At 42.8% G+C, this 25371-nt stretch overlaps 1 protein-coding gene across 2 annotated transcripts in view; it reads right to left on the bottom strand.

Moving 5' to 3' along the window:
- Window positions 1-25371, bottom strand: part of ZFR2 (zinc finger RNA binding protein 2) — a 517666-nt gene that overhangs the window by 416057 nt on the left and 76238 nt on the right. The gene's annotated exons all lie outside the window — the stretch shown is intronic.

A 25371-nucleotide genomic window follows, 5' to 3' on the forward strand; every position in this document is an offset into this window, starting at 1 on the left:
TAGAGAGAGCTAGCCGATGATTGCTGGCTATGCAAATATGCCTCTTGTTATTGGCTTACCAGATGTGTCCGGTTAGCTCCCAGTAGTACATTACTGCTCTGGAGTTTACGTTAGCTACATCTTAAACTCCTTGAAGCCAAGTAGTTTTAATACATCAATAGAAAAGATTTTTGATGCTTCCAATAATTACCTTTAGTCTTGTTTTGAGTGAGAGAATATGAAGCAGGAGATAATTCTAGAAATTTGTTAATAGCCATACATGTGGAGACAAACTGTTGGTACTGTGGTCGTCTACTAAACCTGCCACCTCCCTTCATTTTTGACGATTAGCCAAACTAACATAAATTTGAAAAAAATTATTAAAAACACCTGAAAGATCAATTACACCAAACTGAAAAAGGATGGTCTTCGTGTTATTAGGAAAATTAAGGAAGGGATTTAAAGAAAAAATTAAGTCAAAATTAAACTTTCAATATTCAGGAAGTATATGCTACGTTAGTAAAAAAAAAAAAAAAAGAAGAAGAAGTAGACTCACAGAAGTGTGCATGTGTCTTTAGCATTTTATGGCAGCAGTTTGTTTTTTTTATGCAGCAATGATTTTATTGATATATATTGTTGCAGACGCTGTTGACAGATTGCCAACAACATGCGACAACACATGAAGCAGGAGATTATTGTAGACAAAATAATGAAAATCACCATTAATCATAGTAAATTGCTCTGGTCACAAAACAGAACCATAACTGCCCAAAGATAAGGAAGAAGAAGCCTCAACAGAAGCAAAATATTAAAGCAATATTATTTACTGAAGGTATGTAAGGAGGATCAAATTGCTGCTTTACATAGCTGCTCAAGCAAAGCTTCATGGCAAGTTGCAAAAAGTGGTGTTTGATCAAAGCGATCATGAAAAGTAACGTCTTAGGTGCCCAGAAGCCGTTCCTAGGATCCCACTGCAGAACAGATAGTCAGGAAGACACCATAAGATTAATATTTAAAAGATTTACCATATCTACAATGAGTAACTGTCCTAGTTTTTAGAGAGATTAGGACAAACTTCAAATGTTATAGCAGTAGATGGTACCACTTTGAGTGGGAAAAAAAAGTGACTGTGCTCAAGCCATCCTAACTTGCCGCGAAAACAGGTAATGTGAACACCAAGTTCAGAGAAAAATGCCTGTACTACGAACGAGGAAGTCACCAAAACATAAAAAAAGTGTCTTTAGGGTAAGCAGTTTTAGCATGATGCTGTATAACTTAAATTGAAGACTCGAGCAATAATCAGAATTTATTCCAGCACTAAACTTGCTTTAACTTTCTTGTGTCCTAAAGTTTTTGGGAGCTCATAACCATTCCAGGATTAGGTATCTGGTAAACAGGCATTCAAAACTAAAAATGAATTGGAGCAATGGATGCTGAGAGAAGAGTTTCGGAAGAAAGGGAAGAATAAAAAAACCCTGCAGAAAGCACAATACGATCTGAAAATCTGTCTGAAAACAGCACAAGTGTGTTGATCTCGTTTCATCTTGAGCAGGACTTTGACAATAATAGGCGTAAAATCATTGGCTAGGAAAAAAAGCAATGAAAAACAGAATTTATGTTTACCTGATAAATTACTTTCTCCAACGGTGTGTCCGGTCCACGGCGTCATCCTTACTTGTGGGATATTCTCTTCCCCAACAGGAAATGGCAAAGAGCCCAGCAAAGCTGGTCACATGATCCCTCCTAGGCTCCGCCTACCCCAGTCATTCGACCGACGTTAAGGAGGAATATTTGCATAGGAGAAACCATATGAAACCGTGGTGACTGTAGTTAAAGAAAATAAATTATCAGACCTGATTAAAAAACCAGGGCGGGCCGTGGACCGGACACACCGTTGGAGAAAGTAATTTATCAGGTAAACATAAATTCTGTTTTCTCCAACATAGGTGTGTCCGGTCCACGGCGTCATCCTTACTTGTGGGAACCAATACCAAAGCTTTAGGACACGGATGATGGGAGGGAGCAAATCAGGTCACCTAGATGGAAGGCACCACGGCTTGCAAAACCTTTCTCCCAAAAATAGCCTCAGAAGAAGCAAAAGTATCAAACTTGTAAAATTTGGTAAAAGTGTGCAGTGAAGACCAAGTCGCTGCCCTACATATCTGATCAACAGAAGCCTCGTTCTTGAAGGCCCATGTGGAAGCCACAGCCCTAGTGGAATGAGCTGTGATTCTTTCGGGAGGCTGCCGTCCGGCAGTCTCGTAAGCCAATCTGATGATGCTTTTAATCCAAAAAGAGAGAGAGGTAGAAGTTGCTTTTTGACCTCTCCTTTTACCGGAATAAACAACAAACAAGGAAGATGTTTGTCTAAAATCCTTTGTAGCATCTAAATAGAATTTTAGAGCGCGAACAACATCCAAATTGTGCAACAAACGTTCCTTCTTCGAAACTGGTCTCGGACACAGAGAAGGTACGATAATCTCCTGGTTAATGTTTTTGTTAGAAACAACTTTTGGAAGAAAACCAGGTTTAGTACGTAAAACCACCTTATCTGCATGGAACACCAGATAAGGAGGAGAACACTGCAGAGCAGATAATTCTGAAACTCTTCTAGCAGAAGAAATTGCAACCAAAAACAAAACTTTCCAAGATAATAACTTAATATCAACGGAATGTAAGGGTTCAAACGGAACCCCCTGAAGAACTGAAAGAACTAAGTTGAGACTCCAAGGAGGAGTCAAAGGTTTGTAAACAGGCTTGATTCTAACCAGAGCCTGAACAAAGGCTTGAACATCTGGCACAGCTGCCAGCTTTTTGTGAAGTAACACAGACAAGGCAGAAATCTGTCCCTTCAGGGAACTTGCAGATAATCCTTTTTCCAATCCTTCTTGAAGGAAGGATAGAATCTTAGGAATCTTAACCTTGTCCCAAGGGAATCCTTTAGATTCACACCAACAGATATATTTTTTCCAAATTTTGTGGTAAATCTTTCTAGCTACAGGCTTTCTGGCCTGAACAAGAGTATCGATAACAGAATCTGAGAACCCTCGCTTCGATAAGATCAAGCGTTCAATCTCCAAGCAGTCAGCTGGAGTGAGACCAGATTCGGATGTTCGAACGGACCTTGAACAAGAAGGTCTCGTCTCAAAGGTAGCTTCCATGGTGGAGCCGATGACATATTCACCAGATCTGCATACCAAGTCCTGCGTGGCCACGCAGGAGCTATCAAGATCACCGACGCCCTTTCCTGATTGATCCTGGCTACCAGCCTGGGGATGAGAGGAAACGGCGGGAATACATAAGCTAGTTTGAAGGTCCAAGGTGCTACTAGTGCATCCACTAGAGCCGCCTTGGGATCCCTGGATCTGGACCCGTAGCAAGGAACTTTGAAGTTCTGACGAGAGGCCATCAGATCCATGTCTGGAATGCCCCACAGTTGAGTGACTTGGGCAAAGATTTCCGGATGGAGTTCCCACTCCCCCGGATGCAATGTCTGACGACTCAGAAAATCCGCTTCCCAATTTTCCACTCCTGGGATGTGGATAGCAGACAGGTGGCAGGAGTGAGACTCCGCCCATAGAATGATTTTGGTCACTTCTTCCATCGCCAGGGAACTCCTTGTTCCCCCCTGATGGTTGATGTACGCAACAGTTGTCATGTTGTCTGATTGAAACCGTATGAACTTGGCCCTCGCTAGCTGAGGCCAAGCCTTGAGAGCATTGAATATCGCTCTCAGTTCCAGAATATTTATCGGTAGAAGAGATTCTTCCCGAGACCAAAGACCCTGAGCTTTCAGGGATCCCCAGACCGCGCCCCAGCCCATCAGACTGGCGTCGGTCGTGACAATGACCCACTCTGGTCTGCGGAAGGTCATCCCTTGTGACAGGTTGTCCAGGGACAGCCACCAACGGAGTGAGTCTCTGGTCCTCTGATTTACTTGTATCCTCGGAGACAAGTTTGTATAGTCCCCATTCCACTGACTGAGCATGCACAGTTGTAATGGTCTTAGAAGAATGCGCGCAAAAGGAACTATGTCCATTGCCGCTACCATCAAACCTATCACTTCCATGCACTGCGCTATGGAAGGAAGAGGAACGGAATGAAGTATCCGACAAGAGTCTAGAAGTTTTGTTTTTCTGGCCTCTGTCAGAAAAATCGTCATTTCTAAGGAGTCTATTATTGTCCCCAAGAAGGGAACCCTTGTTGACGGAGATAGAGAACTCTTTTCCACGTTCACTTTCCATCCGTGAGATCTGAGAAAGGCCAGGACAATGTCCGTGTGAGCCTTTGCTTGAGGAAGGGACGACGCTTGAATCAGAATGTCGTCCAAGTAAGGTACTACAGCAATGCCCCTTGGTCTTAGCACAGCTAGAAGGGACCCTAGTACCTTTGTGAAAATCCTTGGAGCAGTGGCTAATCCGAAAGGAAGCGCCACGAACTGGTAATGCTTGTCCAGGAATGCGAACCTTAGGAACCGATGATGTTCCTTGTGGATAGGAATATGTAGATACGCATCCTTTAAATCCACCGTGGTCATGAATTGACCTTCCTGGATGGAAGGAAGAATTGTTCGAATGGTTTCCATTTTGAACGATGGAACCTTGAGAAACTTGTTTAAGATCTTGAGATCTAAGATTGGTCTGAACGTTCCCTCTTTTTTGGGAACTATGAACAGATTGGAGTAGAACCCCATCCCTTGTTCTGCTAATGGAACAGGATGAATCACTCCCATTTTTAACAGGTCTTCTACACAACGTAAGAATGCCTGTCTTTTTATGTGGTCTGAAGACAACTGAGACCTGTGGAACCTCCCCCTTGGGGGAAGCCCCTTGAATTCCAGAAGATAACCTTGGAAGACTATTTCTAGCGCCCAAGGATCCAGAACATCTCTTGCCCAAGCCCGAGCGAAGAGAGAGAGTCTGCCCCCCACCAGATCCGGTCCCGGATCGGGGGCCAACATTTCATGCTGTCTTGGTAGCAGTGGCAGGTTTCTTGGCCTGCTTTCCCTTGTTCCAGCCTTGCATTGGTCTCCAAGCTGGCTTGGCTTGAGAAGTATTACCCTCTTGCTTAGAGGACGTAGCACTTTGGGCTGGTCCGTTTCTACGAAAGGGACGAAAATTAGGTTTATTTTTGGCCTTGAAAGGCCGATCCTGAGGAAGGGCATGGCCCTTACCCCCAGTGATATCAGAGATAATCTCTTTCAAGTCAGGGCCAAACAGCGTTTTCCCCTTGAAAGGAATGTTAAGTAGCTTGTTCTTGGAAGACGCATCAGCTGACCAAGATTTCAACCAAAGCGCTCTGCGCGCCACAATAGCAAACCCAGAATTCTTAGCCGCTAACCTAGTCAATTGCAAAGTGGCGTCTAGGGTGAAAGAATTAGCCAATTTGAGAGCATTGATTCTGTCCATAATCTCCTCATAAGGAGGAGAATCACTATCGACCGCCTTTACCAGCTCATCGAACCAGAAACACACGGCTGTAGTGACAGGGACAATGCATGAAATTGGTTGTAGAAGGTAACCCTGCTGAACAAACATCTTTTTAAGTAAACCTTCTAATTTTTTATCCATAGGATCTTTGAAAGCACAACTATCTTCTATGGGTATAGTGGTGCGTTTGTTTAAAGTGGAAACCGCTCCCTCGACCTTGGGGACTGTCTGCCATAAGTCCTTTCTGGGGTCGACCATAGGAAACAATTTTTTAAATATGGGGGGAGGGACGAAAGGAATACCGGTCCTTTCCCATTCTTTATTTACAATGTCCGCCACCCGCTTGGGTATAGGAAAAGCTTCTGGGAGCCCCGGGACCTCTAGGAACTTGTCCATTTTACATAGTTTCTCTGGGATGACCAACTTGTCACAATCATCCAGAGTGGATAATACCTCCTTAAGCAGAATGCGGAGATGTTCCAACTTAAATTTAAACGTAATCACATCAGGTTCAGCTTGTTGAGAAATGTTCCCTGAATCAGTAATTTCTCCCTCAGACAAAACCTCCCTGGCCCCATCAGACTGGTTTAGGGGCCCTTCAGAACCATTATTATCAGCGTCGTCATGCTCTTCAGTATCTAAAACAGAGCAGTCGCGCTTACGCTGATAAGTGTGCATTTTGGCTAAAATGTTTTTGACAGAATTATCCATTACAGCCGTTAATTGTTGCATAGTAAGGAGTATTGGCGCGCTAGATGTACTAGGGGCCTCCTGAGTGGGCAAGACTCGTGTAGACGAAGGAGGGAATGATGCAGTACCATGCTTACTCCCCTCACTTGAGGAATCATCTTGGGCATCATTGTCATTGTCACATAAATCACATTTATTTAAATGAGAAGGAACTCTGGCTTCCCCACATTCAGAACACAGTCTATCTGGTAGTTCAGACATGTTAAACAGGCATAAACTTGATAACAAAGTACAAAAAACGTTTTAAAATAAAACCGTTACTGTCACTTTAAATTTTAAACTGAACACACTTTATTACTGCAATTGCGAAAAAATATGAAGGAATTGCTCAAAATTCACCAAAATTTCACCACAGTGTCTTAAAGCCTTAAAAGTATTGCACCCCAAATTTGGAAGCTTTAACCCTTAAAATAACGGAACTGGAGCCGTTTTTAACTTTAACCCCTTTACAGTCCCTGGTGTCTGCTTTGCTGAGACCCAACCAAGCCCAAAGGGGAATACGATACCAAATGACGCCTTCAGAAAGTCTTTTCTATGTATCAGAGCTCCTCACACATGCGACTGCATGTCATGCCTCTCAAAAACAAGTGCGCAACACCGGCGCGAAAATGAGGCTCTGCCTATGATTTGTGAAAGCCCCTAAAGAGAAAGGTGTCTAAAAAAGTGCCTGCCGATATAAACTTATCAAAATACCCAGATTAAATGATTCCTCAAGGCTAAATATGTGTTAATAATGAATCGATTTAGCCCAGAAAAAGTCTACAGTCTTAATAAGCCCTTGTGAAGCCCTTATTTACAATCTTAATAAACATGGCTTACCGGATCCCATAGGGAAAATGACAGCTTCCAGCATTACATCGTCTTGTTAGAATGTGTCATACCTCAAGCAGCAAGAGACTGCTCACTGTTCCCCCAACTGAAGTTAATTCCTCTCAACAGTCCTGTGTGGAACAGCCATGGATTTTAGTAACGGTTGCTAAAATCATTTTCCTCATACAAACAGAAATCTTCATCTCTTTTCTGTTTCTGAGTAAATAGTACATACCAGCACTATTTTAAAATAACAAACTCTTGATTGAATAATAAAAACTACAGTTAAACACTAAAAAACTCTAAGCCATCTCCGTGGAGATGTTGCCTGTACAACGGCAAAGAGAATGACTGGGGTAGGCGGAGCCTAGGAGGGATCATGTGACCAGCTTTGCTGGGCTCTTTGCCATTTCCTGTTGGGGAAGAGAATATCCCACAAGTAAGGATGACGCCGTGGACCGGACACACCTATGTTGGAGAAACAGATGTGCATCCGCAAAGGTAGCTTGAAAATCGTTGGATCAGGAATCATCCATTGAAAACTATGGGATCAGCCAAAGCCTTGGCAACAGATGTGCTCATAAGAATGAAGAGACCTAGGATGAAATGTTATGGCTGATATTGTCCACCTTCTAAATGTGAACCACTAAAAAAGGCTGTAACATGCAACTTAACCAAGATCTTGGTGACATGTGATGCTAACATATGTGCCCTATTGCACCACTAATCAAGGGAAGTAAACTGTGCTGGGTAGAGGATGATAACAGATCTGTGAGATTGTGGTCCCAAATTTGTAGATATATTGTACATGTGAAAGTCAGTAAACAGAACAGTTTACATTTTCAACAGTTTCAAACTTCTTACTTTTCTATCACTGGCTAAACTATCTCCCCATCACCCCAAGTTCGCTACCTCTTAGTTATACTTGGCTTCAATTGTTCTTCATACCATACATCCAATTGTTCTCCTCATACTGCCGCAACCACCTACACAATATCTCTAAAATGTGTCAGTTTCTGAGAGCTGACGCCACTAAGCAGCTAATCCACTTCCTGGTAATTTCCCAACTTGACTACTGTAAAGACCTACAAACTGACCTACTTCTCTCCCCTCACTCACCCTTCATCCTAAATGCCTCTGCCAGGCTAATCCACCTTTCCCAACACTGGTTGGGAATCTGCTGCACCACTCTGCGAGTCCCTTCATTGGCTCTCCATTCACAGCAGAATTAAATGCAAAATTCTCACCCTGACCTACCAAGCTCTTACCAATGCTGCTCCCCCTACGTGTCCTCACTAATCAACAAATATACTTCAGCCCACCCCCTAAAATCCAACAATGACCCGCTCCTTGCATCTTCTACCATCACCTCCTCCAACGCTAGACTGCAGGACTTCTCTTGTGCAGCACCGTCCCTCTGGAACGCACTTACTTGAGCTGTCAGACTTTCCCCTAATCTGTATCTCTTTTAAATGCTCTCAACCCAACTCAGCAACAAATGAATTCCACTTGCCTAATAGCTGCCCTCATCTAACTCTGCACTAACATCATTCTCAGCTTTGCAGTCCCCACATCCTGTATCTCACCCTCCTACCCTTCTAGATTTTAAGTTCCCACAGGAATAAGGACCAAACCGGTATTTGATATATTTTGTAATATGTCTTAAAAATATTGTATCATCGCTGTACTTTTATCTTTTGAATCCATGGACAGGGCTGTGGAATTTGTTGGCCAAAAAATGACACCTAAAATGATGATACTGACCGAGAACTCTTTGGGTAGTTGATCATCCATATATAACATTGGAGGTATTGTGAACCGCAATTGAAAGAGGTAATGCCAGCTTGTAGGATGCAGCAGTTATGAGAATGTCCTCTAAAGATGGGGATATGCTTTGCATGCAGCGATAACTTTTTTAAGGGTGGCAAGAAACTTGATGAATACAGACAGACCATAAAAGGAGGGCCACAAACTGGAAAAGGCATACAATAGATTAATCCTTGCTCTAACCCAAGATGTGGCCAGAAATTGACAGCTCTGCATATGATTCCTATGTAAGCAGGTGTAAGTGACTCCACTGTATTCTGTGAATTTCAGTGGATATACATTAGCTATGTACTTTCAGATCCTTAGTGAGGATTCTTATGCAGAAGTAGGCGGCCACTTGTGCTATTCAGCTACTTTCAGAGCCAGATTATTTCTTGAAATCTGTGCAAATCCAGATCTTAGTGAGGTGATCTTTCAGAAGAAAGGAGCCGAATGGCACAATCGGCCGCCTGGTTACGCATAAGGATCTGAATGCACATATCTAAAATACATTTGCAGTATCCCTTCAAAGTGCCCACTGCTACTGCCATAAGAGAATTAAAAAAAAATATTGTATCTCTGTATACTTTAATCTGCATCAGTCCTACATGGCTCACCATATGACTCTGTATTTGCTCTACTTCACTTATCAAGAGACTAATGGCAAAGCATTAAGTTGTTTGCTTTGTGTGTCATGCAGTGCCTTTAGGCAACAAATCATGAAATTTTGCCCGTTTTTTCAGATGAAGTTTGCAGTTATTTTTTGTAATATTTATTTTAATAATGTTTTGGAAAACACTTTTTTTTTTTACATATTCTGGGGTTTTCCATACTTATTCCAATGTGTAACTTTTTTTTTCTAGTTATAACTTTGCTCATTTAGAATGCAAAGACATGATACTTTGCTTGTTTTCTGTTCTGTTGTGTCAAATCACAGAAATTTTCTTTAGCACCATCTTCTGGTGATTTGTGCCAACTACTCTTCAACAAGAGACATTATCCAGCTTTTGAAAATAGCCACTGTTTGCAGCATTTGACTCTTTCAGGCAGCGGATCAGAAAAATAAAACCCACAAATATCTGTAAAAACAGATATTTGCGTGCTGCAGTTTTTTTCCTAAATAATCCAGCCCTGAATGCTGAAGATCACTACCATTTTCAACATTTGTTTATCTTACTAATAAATCGCACATCTAATAGCCAAGATTATCTGCATATGTATCAGAGAGAAGTTGACTAACAAGAAAGTCACAAAATTTCAAGGGATATAAAACCCAAAAATGTTCATTCATGATTCAGATAGAAGTTAATTTGAAAGCGGATTAAATTTGATCTGTTATCATTGGATTACCAATGTGTTCAGCTAGCTCCCAGTACTGGATTTCTGCTCATTCAGCAAAGGATACAAAGAGAATGAAGAAAATATGATAATAGAATTTGTAGAAAGCTGTTTAAAAACAAAATTTATGCTTACCTGATAAATTTATTTCTAGTCCACGGAATCATCAATTACTGTTGGGAATGTCACTCCTGGCCAGCAGGAGGCGACAAAGAGCACAACAGCAAAGCTGTTAAGTATCACTTCCCTTCCCACAATCCCCAGTCATTTGGCCGAAGGGAAAGGAGAGAAAGGAAACACCACAAGGTGTAGAGGTTTCTGAGGTTTAGATAAAAAAAAATTGTCTAAAAATAAGGGTGGGCCGTGGACTCACCGTGTCTAGAAAGAAAGAAATTTATCAAGTAAGCATAAATTTTGTTTTCTTTCTTAAGACACTGAGTCCACGGAATCATCAATTACTGTTGGGAATCAATACCCAAGCTAGAGGACACAGATGATTAGGGAGGGACAAGACAAGGTAGACCTAGAAAGAAGGCACCACCGCTTGAAGAACCTTTCTCCCAAAAGAAGCCTCAGCCGAGGCAAAAATATCAAATTTGGAAAAAGTATGTAGAGGAGCCTCATGAACAAAAACCCAAGAGGAAACAGCTCTCATAGAATAAGCCGTAATTCTCTCAGGAGGCTGCTGACCAGCAGTCTCATAATCCAAACGAATAATAATCCTCAACCAGAGAGAAAGAAGTAGCAGAAGCTTTCTGACCTCTACGTTTCCCAAAGAAACAGACAAACAGGGCAGAAGACTGGTGAAAGTCCATATTCGTCTGCAGATAGAATTTAAGAGCCCGCACAACATCCAAGTTGTGCAACAAACGTTCCTTATGAGAGGAAGGATTAGGCCATAGAGAAGGAACAACAATTTTCTGATTAATATTCCTATCCTAAACAACTATAGGGAGGAAGCCTAACTTTGTACGAAGAACCACCTTATCGGTATGAAAGTGAAGGCGAGTCATACTGCAAAGCTGAGAGCTCCGAGACTCTCCGAGCAGAAGAGAGAGCAATAAAAACCTTCCAAGATAATAACTTAATATCTATGGAATGCAATGGTTCAAACGGAGCCTGCTAAAAAAAACTTTAAGAGCAAGGTTAAGGCTCCAAGGAGGAGTAACAGACTTAAACACAGGCCTTATTCTGACCAAGGCCTGACAAAAAGATTGCACATCTGGCACGTCCACCTGACGCTTATGTAGCAGAATAGATAATGCAGAAACTAACCCTTCAGGGTACTGACTGACAAACCCTTCTCCAGACCTTCCTGGAGAAAGGCCAAAATCCTAGGAATCCTGACCCTACTCCAAGAGTAGCCCTTGGATTCACTAAAGATATACATGCCACTCTTTATGGAAAATCTGTCTAGTAACGGGCTTTCAAGCCTAAATCATGGTCACAGAAACACTGATCAGATGTTCCTTCTTAGAGGCAGTCTCCAAAGAGGGGGAGATGACATCTCCACTAGGTCTGCAAACCAGACCCTGCGAGGCCACGCAGGGGCTCAGAAATCTGACCTCTTAGAAATCTGATCATAAGATTCACCGCAATCTCTCCTGAAACGAGTAATGACTCATGGAAGAAGAACAAACAGAGGAAAACAGGTATGCCAGCCTGAAAATCTCTAAGGACCGCTAGACCATCTATCAGAGTGGTCTGAGGATCTCTTGACCTTGGAAGCTTGGCATTCTGCCAAGACGCCATCCAATCCAACTCTGGCACCCCCCATTTGAAGGTTAAGCTGGAGAACACCTTCGGGTTGAGTTTCCACTCCCCTGGATGAAAAGTCTGTCTGCTCAGGAAATCCGCTTCCCAGAAGACCACTCCTGGAAAATGGGTGGCAGATAGACAGCAATAGTGAGCATCCGCCCACAGAACAATCCAAGCCATCCCCTTCATGGCTAAGGAACGCCGAGTTCCTCCCTGATGGTTTGTAGCTGTAAAGCACAGAAGTTATGTTGTCTGACTGGTACCTGACAAACCAGGTTAAGGACAACTGAGGCCAAGCCATCCGAGCATTGAAAATCGTTCTCAACTTCAAAATGAAGATGGGAAGAGCAGACTCCTTCACCTCAGTCCAACAAGCTGGTGTCTGAACACAATCACAAAGGAATATCTCCGATAGCATGTGCCCTGAGGCAGATGTTCCTGAAAAACCCAAACACGGAAGAAAGTCTTGAACTATCCTCTGAGACAGATACGCAGGAGCCCCCGTTCCATTGACTGAGCATGCACAACTGCAGAGCTCCCAAATGGAAAAACAAAGGGAATGATGTCCATAGAAACAATCGGACCAGTTTGAACAGAAGGCTGAAGAGAGAGACCAGAGTGAGCCCCCCACTTGGTCTGATCCCAGATCGAGGAAAACCCTTCAAGCTGAGCTACACTCAGCTGTGGGTTGTTACTCTGACGTTCTTAGGTCTATTCTTCTTGACTATTGGTAGAAAAGACCCTTTTCCACACGAAAATCTGAAATATTTCTGCCAGACCAGGAACAAAAACAATGTCTTACCCTTGTAACGAAGCACCTGAAGTTTGAGCCGAGAGGGAATCCACCCAATACTATAGCCAACACGTCCCGCGGACTGGAACAGCAAAACCAGAACCTGGTTCCCAGCTTTAAAAAATTATAGAATCAGGAAGAAAATAATTGGTTAGCTCAAAAGCCTTGATTCTGTCCTGAAACTCGTTACCAGATTGAATCAGACCAGGCATTGCACCAAAAGGGATGCTGCACTTGACACTGTGGCAATACTAATACTAACAAATAAGCCTTCTTTCCATGATCCTATAAAAGATAGCTATCCCTTACAGCAGCGGTTCCCAACCTTTTTTCTCTCCCATGCCCCTTGATTAGGCTTTTAATTTATGAGTACCCCCTCTCTTCATTACCCCATCCCTCAAAAAAAAAAAAAAAAAAAATTATTTTCTTAGGTTAGCTAAATAATCAAACGACTCAAATAAACCTAATGACAAAAAAAAAGAAGAATGATCTAGGCAGGCTAGGCCTATTAATACACTTTCAAAAGTAGTCAGTCCAGAAGCATGTGTACCAAAGCGGAATAGGATTACTGTGTCTTTGTATCTGCAAGAGGAACTGAAGTGTATTCAAAACTAGGTCGCGGGTGAACCTTTCAGCGTGGAGATCGCTCAGTGGGTTATGTCACAGTTATGCAGGGGACAGTGTCAGAGGCTACGTACAGGCGTTGAGTGCATTGTGAAGGTAAACTCTTACCAGAGCTGCGAGTAAGTACTTCGTCCCAGGACTGTCTGTCAGTAAACTCTGCTTCCTCTCTTCGGCACTTCCTTACCACCTGACTCTAAAAGCCCCAATGATTCAACCCGGCCCAAACCACGTGTGCCATACCGGCTCCTACATAACCTCTAGCCCAAAACATACCAGTAGCCGATCTGGTGATAGAATCCCAGGCAGATCAAAGATAAAGTCACTCGTTATTAATTTAAAGGTAACTGTGCATTAATGGAGTCAGCGGCAGGAAAACAGACTCTTACAGACAGGAGACAGGGAAAGTTATCCCTGGCTTCTCCTGTTCCTGTGCAAAAATAAAACTCCATTGCACAGCTTGGAACAGAAAACTCTTTCACAGAGGAAGGAAAATCGTAGTAACTAAGAAGATTACTAGATATCCCAGTATTGACAAAAACAGAATCCGAGTCGTACAAAGAAGCCAAAACCTCCTTAAAGAATACACAGAGTTGTTCAAGCTTAAATCAGAAGGATACTACTTCAGCATCAGATGAAGGAATTATACTGTCCAATCTGAGATTTTACACTGAGGCTACAGACATAGCCTCCTCATCAGACCAATGAGGAAGGGCAATCTGGGTAGCAGCAGGTGGAACAGAAACCCTACTATCTTAATCTCTAAATCTTCCTCTTGCGATTTCCCTTTAGTAAAGGAAAAGCAGATCATGCTGCAGATACCGCTGAAAGTACCTGGGCATCAATTTTTGCCAGCAAGAAACTCCACCAGGAGATAATGAGGAACCACAGGGCACTGCATGTGACGCCATAGAGGCATGGGACGGTTAGGGAGAAGACTGTGGCATTGCCAGACTGCTCAACCTAAGAGACAAAAGGCTCAAGGGTAAACACTAACAATTATTCAGCAGAGAATTGTATACCAAAACAATTTGTGCAAACCAGCATGCTAACAAAAAAACACAGACACCCTTGCTGGCAGACAAATAGACAGAACCCTGTTACAGCCCCCAAAAACAGAATTTATGCTTACCTGATAAATTACTTTCTCTTACGGTGTATCCAGTCCACGGATTCATCCTTACTTGTGGGATATTCTCATTCCCTACAGGAAGTGGCAAAGAGAGCACACAGCAGAGCTGTCCATATAGCTCCCCCTCAGGCTCTGCCCCCCCAGTCATTCGACCGACGGTTAGGAGAAAAAGGAGAAACCATAGGGTGCAGTGGTGACTGTAGTTTTACAAAGATAAATTTGAACCTGACTTAATTGCCAGGGCGGGCCGTGGACTGGATACACCGTAAGAGAAAGTAATTTATCAGGTAAGCATAAATTCTGTTTTCTCTTACTTGGTGTATCCAGTCCACGGATTCATCCTTACTTGTGGGATACCAATACCAAAGCTTTAGGACACGGATGAAGGGAGGGAACAAGACAGGTAACCTAAACGGAAGGCACCACTGCTTGCAAAACCTCTCTCCCAAAAATAGCCTCCGAAGAAGAAAAAGTATCGAATTTGTAAAATTTGGCAAAAGTATGCAGTGAAGACCAAGTCGCTGCCTTACAAATCTGTTCAACAGAAGCCACATTCTTGAAGGCCCATGTGGAAGCCACAGCTCTGGTGGAATGAGCTGTAATTCGTTCAGGAGGCTGCTGTCCAGCAGTCTCATAAGCCAATCGGATGATGCTTTTCAGCCAGAAGGATAGAGGTAGCAGTCGCTTTCTGACCTCTCCTCTTACCAGAATAGACAACAAACAAGGATGATGTTTGTCTGAAATCTTTAGTTGCTTTTAAATAGAATTTTAAAGCCCGAACCACATCAAGATTGTGTAATAGTCATTCCTTCTTAGAAACTGGATTAGGACACAGAGAAGGAACAATGATTTTGTGGTTAATATTCTTATTAGAAACAACTTTTAGAAGAAAACCAGGTTTAGTACGCAAAACAACCTTATCTGCATGGGACACCAGATAGGGTGAATTACACTGCAAAGCAGACAATTCTGAAACTCTCCGAGCAGAAGAGATAGCTACAAAAAACAAAACCTTCCAAGATAATAACTTAATATCTATGGAATGTAAAGGTTCAAACGGAACCCCTTGAAGAACTGAAAGAACTAAATTAAGACTCCATGGAAGAGCCACAGGTTTATAGACAGGCTTGATTCTAACTAAAGCCTGTGCAAACGCCTGAACGTCTGGTACTGCTGCCAGCCGCTTGTGTAACAGGATAGACAGAGCAGATATCTGTCCCTTTAAGGAACTAGCTGACAATCCTTTCTCCAATCCTTCTTGGAGAAAAGACAATATCATGGGAATCCTAACTTTACTCCACGAGTAACCCTTGGATTCACACCAACAAAGATATTTCCGCCATATCTTATGGTAAATTTTCCTGGTGACAGGCTTTCTGGCCTGGATCATAGTATCGATAACTGATTCGGAGAACCCACGCTTAGCTAGAATTAAGCGTTCAATCTCCAAGCAGTCAGTTGCAGAGAAACTAGATTTGGATGCTTGAATGGACCCTGTATTAGAAGATCCTGCCTCAATGGCAGCTTCCATGGTGGAACAGATAACATGTCCACTAGGTCTGCATACCAAGTCCTGCGTGGCCACGCAGGCGCTATCAAAATTACAGAAGCCTTCTCCTGTTTGATTCTGGCTACCAGCCGAGGGAGAAGGGGAAACGGTGGAAAGACATAAGCTAGACTGAAGGACCAAGGCGCTACTAGAGCATCTATCAATGCCACCTTGGGGTCCCTGGACCTGGATCCGTAAAGAGGAAGTTTGGTGTTCTGACGGGACGCCATCAGATCCAATTCCGGAATGCCCCATAGCTGGGTCAGCTGAGCAAAAACCTCCGGGTGGAGTTCCCACTCCCCCGGGTGAAAAGTCTGACGACTCAGAAAATCTGCCTCCCAGTTGTCTACTCCTCGGATGTGAATTGCTGAGAGATGGCAGGAGTGATCCTCCGCCCATTTGATGATCTTGGTTACTTCCTTCATCGCTACGGAACTCTTTGTTCCTCCCTGATTGATGTACGCTACAGTCGTGATGTTGTCCGACTGAAATCTGATGAATTTGGCCTCCGCTAGTTGAGGCCATGCCTGGAGCGTGTTGAATATCGCTCTCAGTTCCAAAATGTTTATCGGGAGAAGAGATTCTTCCAGAGACCATAGGCCCTGAGCTTTCAGGGAGCCCCAGACCGAACCCCAGCCTAACAGACTGGCATCGGTCGTGACAATGATCCACTCCGGTCTGCGGAAGCACATTCCCTGAGACAGGTGATCCTGAGACAACCACCAGAGAAGAGAATCTCTGGTTTTCTGGTCCAGTTGTATTTGAGGAGACAAATCTGCATAATCCCCATTCCACTGTTTGAGCATGCACAGTTGCAGTGGCCTGAGATGAATGCGGGAAAAAGGGAAAACATCCATTGCCGCAACCATTAATCCGATTACCTCCATGCACTGAGCTACAGAAGGCCGAGGAATGGAATGAAGAACTCGGCAAGTAGTTAAAAGCTTTAACTTCCTGACCTCTGTCAGAAATATTTTCATTTCTACCGAGTCTATTAGTGTTCCCAGAAAGGGAACCCTTGTGAGCGGGGACAGAGAACTTTTTTAGACGTTCACCTTCCACCCGTGAGACCTTAGAAAGGCCAGAACAATGTCCGTATGAGCCTTGGCTCTGTGAAAGGACGACGTCTGTATTAAGATGTCGTCTAGATAAGGTGCTACTGCAATGCCCCGCGGTCTTAGTACCGCTAGAAGGGACCCTAGCACATTTGTGAAAATTCTGGGAGCAGTGGCCAACCCGAAAGGAAGGGCCACAAACTGATAATGCGTGTCCAGAAAGGCGAACCTTAGGAACGGATGATGATCTTTGTGGATAGGAATATGTAGGTACGCATCCTTTAGATCCACGGTAGTCATATTTTGACCTTCCTGGATCATCGGTAAAATTGTCCGAATGGTTTCCATTTTGAATGATGGAACTCTGAGGAATTTGGTTAGAATTTTTAGATCCAGGATTGGCCTGAAAGTTCCTTCCTTTTTGGGAACTACAAACAGGTTTGAGTAAAAACCCAGTCCTTATTCTGCAATTGGAACTGGGTGTATCACTCCCATCTTTAGTAGATCTTCTACACAGCGTAAGAACGCCTGTTTCATTGTCTGGTCTGAAGACAAACGAGAAACGTGGAACCTTCCCTTTGGAGGAGAGTCCTTGATTTCTAGAAGATAACCCTGAGCAACAATTTCTAATGCCCAAGGATCTGGAACATCTCTTGCCCAAGCCTGAGCAAAGAGAGAAAGTCTGCCCCCTACTAGATCCGGTCTCGGATCGGGGACTACCCCTTCATGCTGTCTTGGTAGCAGCCGCAGGCTTCTTGGCCTGTTTACCCTGTTCCAGCCCTGCAAGGGTTTCCAGGTTGCTTTAGGCTGTGAAGCGTTACCCTCTTGCTTTGCGGTAGCCGAGGTTGAAGCAGGTCCGCTCCTGAATTTGCGAAAGGAGCGAAAATTAGCCTTGTTTTTGGCCTTAAACAGTCTATCTTGCGGAAGGGCATGGCCCTTTCCCCCAGTGATATCCGCGATAATTTCTTTCAACTCGGGGCCGAAAAGGGTCTTTCCCATAAAAGGAATATTTAGTAATTTTGTTTTGGACGACACATCAGCCAACCATGATTTGAGCCAAAGCGCTCTTCGCACCATAATGGCAAAACCAGAATTTTTCGCCGCTAACTTAGCTAATTGGAAAGCGGCATCTGTGATAAAAGAATTAGCCAGCTTTAGAGCATGAATTCTATCCATGACTTCGTCATATGAAGTCTCCCTCTGGAGCGACGACTCCAGCGCCTCAAACCAAAAAGCCGCTGCAGTAGTTACAGGAATAATGCAGGCAATTGGTTGAAGAAGGAAACCTTGCTGAACAAATATTTTCTTCAGTAAACCTAATTTTTTATCCATAGGATCTTTGAAAGCACAACTGTCTTCTATTGGTATGGTTGTGCGCTTGGCTAGTGTTGAAACTGCTCCCTCTACCTTAGGGACCGTCTGCCACACGTCCCGACTGGGGTCAGTTATAGGGAACATTTTCTTAAAGATAGGGGGGGGGACAAAAGGTACGCCTGGTCTCTCCCACTCCCTAGTCACAATATCCGCCACCCTCTTCGGGATCGGAAACACATCAGTGTATACAGGGACCTCTAAAAACCTGTCCATTTTACACAATTTCTCTGGGACCACCATGGGGTCGCAATCATCCAGCGTAGCTAAAACCTCCTTAAGGAGTACGCGGAGGTGTTCCAGCTTAAATTTAAACGCTAAGGAATCTGATTCTGCCCGCTGAGAAACCTTTCCTGTGTCAGAAATTTCTCCCTCGGACAGCCCATCCCTCACTGCCACTTCAGAGTGTTGCGAGGGTACAACGGATAAATCATCTAAAGCTTCCGATTGCTCATCCTCTGTTCTTAAAACTGAGCTATCACGCTTTTTAGGAAAAACTGTCAGTTTGGATAGAAATGCCGCAAGGGAATTATCCATGACTGCTGCCAATTGTTGTAACGTAATAGGGCCCAATGCGCTAGAGGTACTAGGCATCGCTTGCGCGGGCGTAACTGGTGTCGACACATGGGGAGAGGAAGGAGGACTATCCTCGTTACCTTCCGTCAAAGAATCATCTTGGGCTACATTTTTAAGTGTCACTGCATGGTCTTTAAAATGTTTAGATACCTTAGCACACTTTAAACACAAATGTAAAGGGGGTACCGCCATAGCTATTAAACACATAGAACAGGGTCTATCTGTAGGCTCAGACATGTTAAACAGACTTAGACAGCACTCAAATACAGTAAAATACAATTTTTGAAAAAACGGTACTGTGCCTTTAAATAATAAAAAGCGCACACTTTGTTACTAAACCTCAAAAAAGCGTCCAATCTTTATGAAATTTTCACCATATGATCCTAATGCTTTGAAATGATTGCACAGTAAATTTCAAGACAATTAACCCATTAATGCCCAAACCGGAGCAAATTAAAGCAGGCCACCAGTTAACAAACTACAGCACCATGCCACAGCCTCTGCTGTGGCCCTACCTTCCTTGGGGATTAGTTTTGAACGAAAATAAGCCTCTCTGAAGTCCTCAAGCAATCTTTGGACTCTACACGTGAAGCTGCATGAAGCTGTCTGCCAAATGAACTGCGCAACTGAGGCACAAATTTTAGGCCCCCTCCCTCTTCACTCCGGAGTTGTGGGGCCTTCCCAAGCCAAAATAGGTGTCTAAATATATGCCATGTGGAATAAACCCCAAAAAAGCGTTCCAAATGTAATACAAACTTGTACAAATATCAGATTTTTGTAATAAAATAATCGATTGCCCCTTAACAGTGTCCACCAGCGTTTTGAGCCCTTTTAACTAAGCCTTCCTTCTATAATAAGTCTCAGAATATGGCTTACCTTCCCCACATGGGGAATCTTGTCAGTCTTCTAGCATTACTAAGTCTTGACTAGAAAAAAAGTTGCTGAGCATACCTTATAGCAGTTAAGCCTGCAAACTGTTCCCCCCAACTGAAGTTCTCCGGTACTCAACAGTCCTGTGTGGGAACAGAAATGTATTTTAGTTACAACATGCTAAAATCGTTTTCCTCTCAGCAGAAATCTTCATCACTTTCTGCCAGAGAGTAAATAGTACAAACCGGCACTATTTTAAAATAACAAACTCTTGATTGAAGAAATAAAAACTACAAATCTAACACCACATTCACTTTACCCTCCCGTGGAGATGCTACTTGTTAGAGCGGCAAAGAGAATGACTGGGGGGGGCGGAGCCTGAGGGGGAGCTATATGGACAGCTCTGCTGTGTGCTCTCTTTGCCACTTCCTGTAGGGAATGAGAATATCCCACAAGTAAGGATGAATCCGTGGACTGGATACATCAAGTAAGAGAAATGGACTAATTCCACAAGGAAGCTGTATCTACAAAATCGTAAATAAAAATGTAACATTTAAAGTAGTACTGTCTCTTTAAATGGAGTCCGTTTGTCGCTTAATACTCAGAAGGGAAACACAAAACACTAGCCCTTTATTTAGACTAAACTAATTACGGAGTTAAAACTTTCCCCCCTCTTCTCCCACTTCAAAAGGAGTTCGTAAGAACAAAAAATCTTTAGGTAAGATAAAAAAAAAACGGCTGGCACTACACAACAACAGTCGTAACAGATCTAAACAGCAAACTACATGCTGTATTTACATACGGACGCAGTCGATGCATTTCTTAAAAAGAAGAGGGAGGAGCTGACCAAGCTTTGAGAAGCTGCGCCATTATTCTAAAGCATGCGCTTCCCAGGTGAACAAGAAATACATAAAAGAGCCACAAGCCGCAATGAAGCAATGCAGTGGAAAATTGCGCTAAAAGTTAATTAAAACACAATACTGCGTCCTCAATAAAGGTGCCGATCCAGAAGCTATAACTCACAATACCTTTAGGCTATGGAGGAAGTTGAAGTTAAAGTTAACGGAGTCTTCTCTTAGAGATATATAATAAACTAGAATCTGGGCCCAGAAAGAACAAATGCTCCACAAAAGAAAAATTAAAATAACCGGATGTATATTTTGTGCCTTGATTAAACTAAAGCCCAATAAGAAATTAACCCCTTCCTATTCATGAAGGAAGTTAATTTTCAGTCTCCTGTCACATGCATAATAGTGCCTGCAATCCCCACTCAGGATTATGTGAAGTCCCATCAATAAATTGCAGAGAGCCCAATATATTTTCAATGACTCTGAAGTGCCAGCCTCCTAGCCACAGAAGACAATAGGCATTTACCTGCATCAAGCTGATCGGCAGGAGGACCGCTCACACAACGTGGAAGGACGACAACTCCTTACAGAGGTCTGTGAACCAAAGAAAGATCAGAGCAAACCTACTCTGGCTTTCTATACTAGGGCAGCAAACATTATAGGAAAACTCAGCAAGGCCCACCTCACAAGTTCCTAAGTGCTTTAAATCCACCACTGCCCTACTGAAGTGACTAGCATGGAGTACAGCTAAACCCAGCTTGTCAGGGAAGATCAGAGCAAACCTGCTCAGGCTTCCAAAATAATAAAATATTGATAGAAGAATTCTTAAACAGACACCTAAACTTCACCTCCTCCTTGCACTGAAGGCAAAGAGAATGACTGGGGATTGTGGAAAAGGAAGTGTTTTGGACAGTCTAGTCCAAAACAAACTTTCATTATTCAGAGCTTGTAATTTTAAACAATTTTCCAATTTACTTATTTCACCAATTTTGCTTTGTTCTCTTGTTATTCTTATTTGAGAGCTAAATCTAGGAGGTTCATATGCTAATTTCTAAGCACTTAAAGGCCGACTCTTAACTCCGGGCATTTTGACAGTTTTTCACACTAGAGGGTGTTAGTTCATGTGTTTCAAATAGATAACACTGTGCTCATGCACGTGGAGTTCCTAGGAGACCGCACTGATTGGCTAAAATGCAATCTGTCAAAAGAACTGAAATAAGGGGCAGTTTGCATAGGTTTAGATACAAGATAATCACAGAGGTGAAAAGTGTATTAATATAACTGCGTTGGTTATGCAAAACTAGGGAATGGGTAATAAAGGGATCATCTATCTTTAAAAACAATAAATATTCTGGTGTAGACTGTCCTTTTAATAGCTTTGCTGTGGTGCTCTTTGCCTCCTCCTCCTGGCCAGGAGTGATATTCCTAACAGTAATTGATGATTCTGTGGACTCACCGTGTCTTAAGAAAGAAATTGTATGCTCTATCTGAACGATGGATTTCATATCACTTTAAAAATACTGGGAGCCATAGTTCTAGTTATCTAGTAATTATGATAAGGCTTTTTTTTCCATTTTAGCAAGTGGTATTGCACCAAGTTTTCCACATTATCTGTATGAGCTACAAAAAACGTAATGGGATACTAAACCCAATTTTTTTTTTCACGATTCAGATAGAGCATGCAATTTTAAGCAAATTTCTAATGTACTCCTATAATCAATTTTTGTTCGTTCTCTTGCTATCTTTATTTGAAAAAGAAGGCATCTACGCTAAGGAGCCAGCCAATTTTTGGTTCAGACCCTAGACAGCACTTGTTCAATGATGGGTGCATTTAGCCACCAATCAGCCAGCAGAACCCAGGTTGTGAACCAAAAATGGCCGACTTCTAAACCTATATCCTTGCTTTTCAAATAAAGATAGAAAGAAAATGAAGAAAAATTGATAATGGGAGTACATTAGAAAATTGCTTAAAATTATATGTTCTATCTGAATCGTGAAAGAAAAAAAAAATGAGTTCAGTGTCCCTTTAACCCCTTAATGACAACCGACGTACCAGGTACGTCAAGCAAAAACTAACTGTTAATGACAATAGACGTACCTGGTACGTCAGTTGTCTTACAGAGTGCTGGAAGCGATCGCAATCGATATGGAGGCATCCTGCAATACCTTTTATCAAGCCTCCGATGCAGAGAGAGCCACTCTGTGGCCCTCTCTGCACCGGTAACAATGGTGCTGTTTTCCGGGGGGAGCGTAGCAAGGAGGCGGCAGCGTGCGCACATTAGCCACTGACACCAATGGAAAAAAATAAAAAGTTCTAAATAAAAAGTTAAAAACATTAAAAAAAAAATATATATATATATATATATATATATATATATATATATATATATATAAAAGGATCTGGGGGGGGGGGGTTGGGGGTATTGAGGGGGGGGCTGCTACACTACAGAAAAGTTTGAAAATACTTTATATTTGGGGGCAAATTGGGTACTGGCAGACAGCTGCCAGTACCCAAGATGGCGGCAATTAAGTAGCAGGGAGGGTTATAGAGCTGTTTGGTGGGGGATCAGGGAGGTTGGGGGCTAAGGCAGGGCTCCATTTCAGCTGAATACATTTTTTAAAAAAATAAAATAAAAAAAAACATAATTTATGCTTACCTGATAAATTCCTTTCTTCTGTAGTGTGATCAGTCCACGGGTCATCATTACTTCTGGGATATTACTCCTCCCCAACAGGAAGTGCAAGAGGATTCACCCAGCAGAGCTGCATATAGCTCCTCCCCTCTACGTCACTCCCAGTCATTCGACCAAGGACCAACGAGAAAGGAAAAGCCAAGGGTGAAGTGGTGACTGGAGTATAAATTAAAAAATATTTACCTGCCTTAAAAACAGGGCGGGCCGTGGACTGATCACACTACAGAAGAAAGGAATTTATCAGGTAAGCATAAATTATGTTTTCTTCTGTTAAGTGTGATCAGTCCACGGGTCATCATTACTTCTGGGATACCAATACCAAAGCAAAAGTACACGGATGACGGGAGGGATAGGCAGGCTCTTTATACAGAAGGAACCACTGCCTGAAGAACCTTTCTCCCAAAAATAGCCTCCGATGAAGCAAAAGTGTCAAATTTGGAAAATTTGGAAAAAGTATGAAGCGAAGACCAAGTTGCAGCCTTGCAAATCTGTTCAACAGAGGCCTCATTCTTGAAGGCCCAAGTGGAAGCCACAGCTCTAGTAGAATGAGCTGTAATTCTTTCAGGAGGCTGCTGTCCAGCAGTCTCATAAGCTAAACGAATTATGCTACGAAGCCAAAAAGAAAGAGAGGTAGCGGAAGCTTTTTGACCTCTCCTCTGCCCAGAGTAAATGACAAACAGAGAAGACGTTTGTCGAAATTCCTTAGTTGCCTGTAAGTAAAATTTTAGAGCACGGACTACATCCAGGTTGTGCAGTAGACGTTCCTTCTTTGAAGAAGGATTTGGGCATAAAGAAGGAACAACAATCTCTTGATTGATATTCCTGTTAGTAACTACCTTAGGTAAGAACCCAGGTTTAGTACGCAGGACTACCTTATCCGAATGAAAAATCAAATAAGGAGAATCACAATGTAAGGCTGATAATTCAGAGACTCTTCGAGCCGAGGAAATAGCCATTAAAAATAGAACTTTCCAAGATAACAACTTTATATCAATGGAATGAAGGGGTTCAAACGGAACGCCCTGTAAAACATTAAGAACAAGGTTTAAACTCCATGGTGGAGCAACAGTTTTAAACACAGGCTTAATTCTGGCCAAAGCCTGACAAAAAGCCTGGACGTCAGGAACTTCTGACAGACGTTTGTGTAACAGAATGGACAGAGCTGAGATCTGTCCCTTTAATGAACTAGCAGATAAACCCTTTTCTAAACCTTCTTGTAGAAAAGACAATATCCTAGGAATCCTAACCTTACTCCAAGAGTAACCTTTGGATTCACACCAATATAGGTATTTACGCCATATCTTATGGTAAATCTTTCTGGTAACAGGTTTCCTAGCCTGTATTAAAGTATCAATAACTGACTCAGAAAACCCACGTCTTGATAAAATCAAGCGTTCAATTTCCAAGCAGTCAGCTTCAGAGAAGTTAGATTTTGATGTTTGAAGGGACCCTGTATCAGAAGGTCCTGCTTCAGAGGTAGAGACCAAGGTGGACAGGATGACATGTCCACCAGGTCTGCATACCAAGTCCTGCGTGGCCACGCAGGTGCTATTAGAATCACTGATGCTCTCTCTTGTTTGATTCTGGCAATCAATCGAGGAAGCAACGGGAAGGGTGGAAACACGTAAGCCATCCTGAAGTCCCAAGGTGCTGTCAGAGCATCTATCAGGACTGCTCCTGGATCCCTGGATCTGGACCCGTAACGAGGAAGCTTGGCGTTCTGTCGAGACGCCATGAGATCTATCTCTGGTTTGCCCCAACGTCGCAGTATTTGGGCAAAGACCTCCGGATGAAGTTCCCACTCCCCCGGATGAAAAGTCTGACGACTTAAGAAATCCGCCTCCCAGTTCTCCACTCCCGGGATGTGGATTGCTGACAGGTGGCAAGAGTGAGACTCTGCCCAGAGAATTATCTTTGATACTTCCATCATAGCTAGGGAGCTTCTTGTCCCTCCCTGATGGTTGATGTAAGCAACAGTCGTGATGTTGTCCGA

This window comes from Bombina bombina, chromosome 2, assembly GCF_027579735.1.
Source record: "Bombina bombina isolate aBomBom1 chromosome 2, aBomBom1.pri, whole genome shotgun sequence".
Taxonomy (NCBI): domain Eukaryota; kingdom Metazoa; phylum Chordata; class Amphibia; order Anura; family Bombinatoridae; genus Bombina; species Bombina bombina.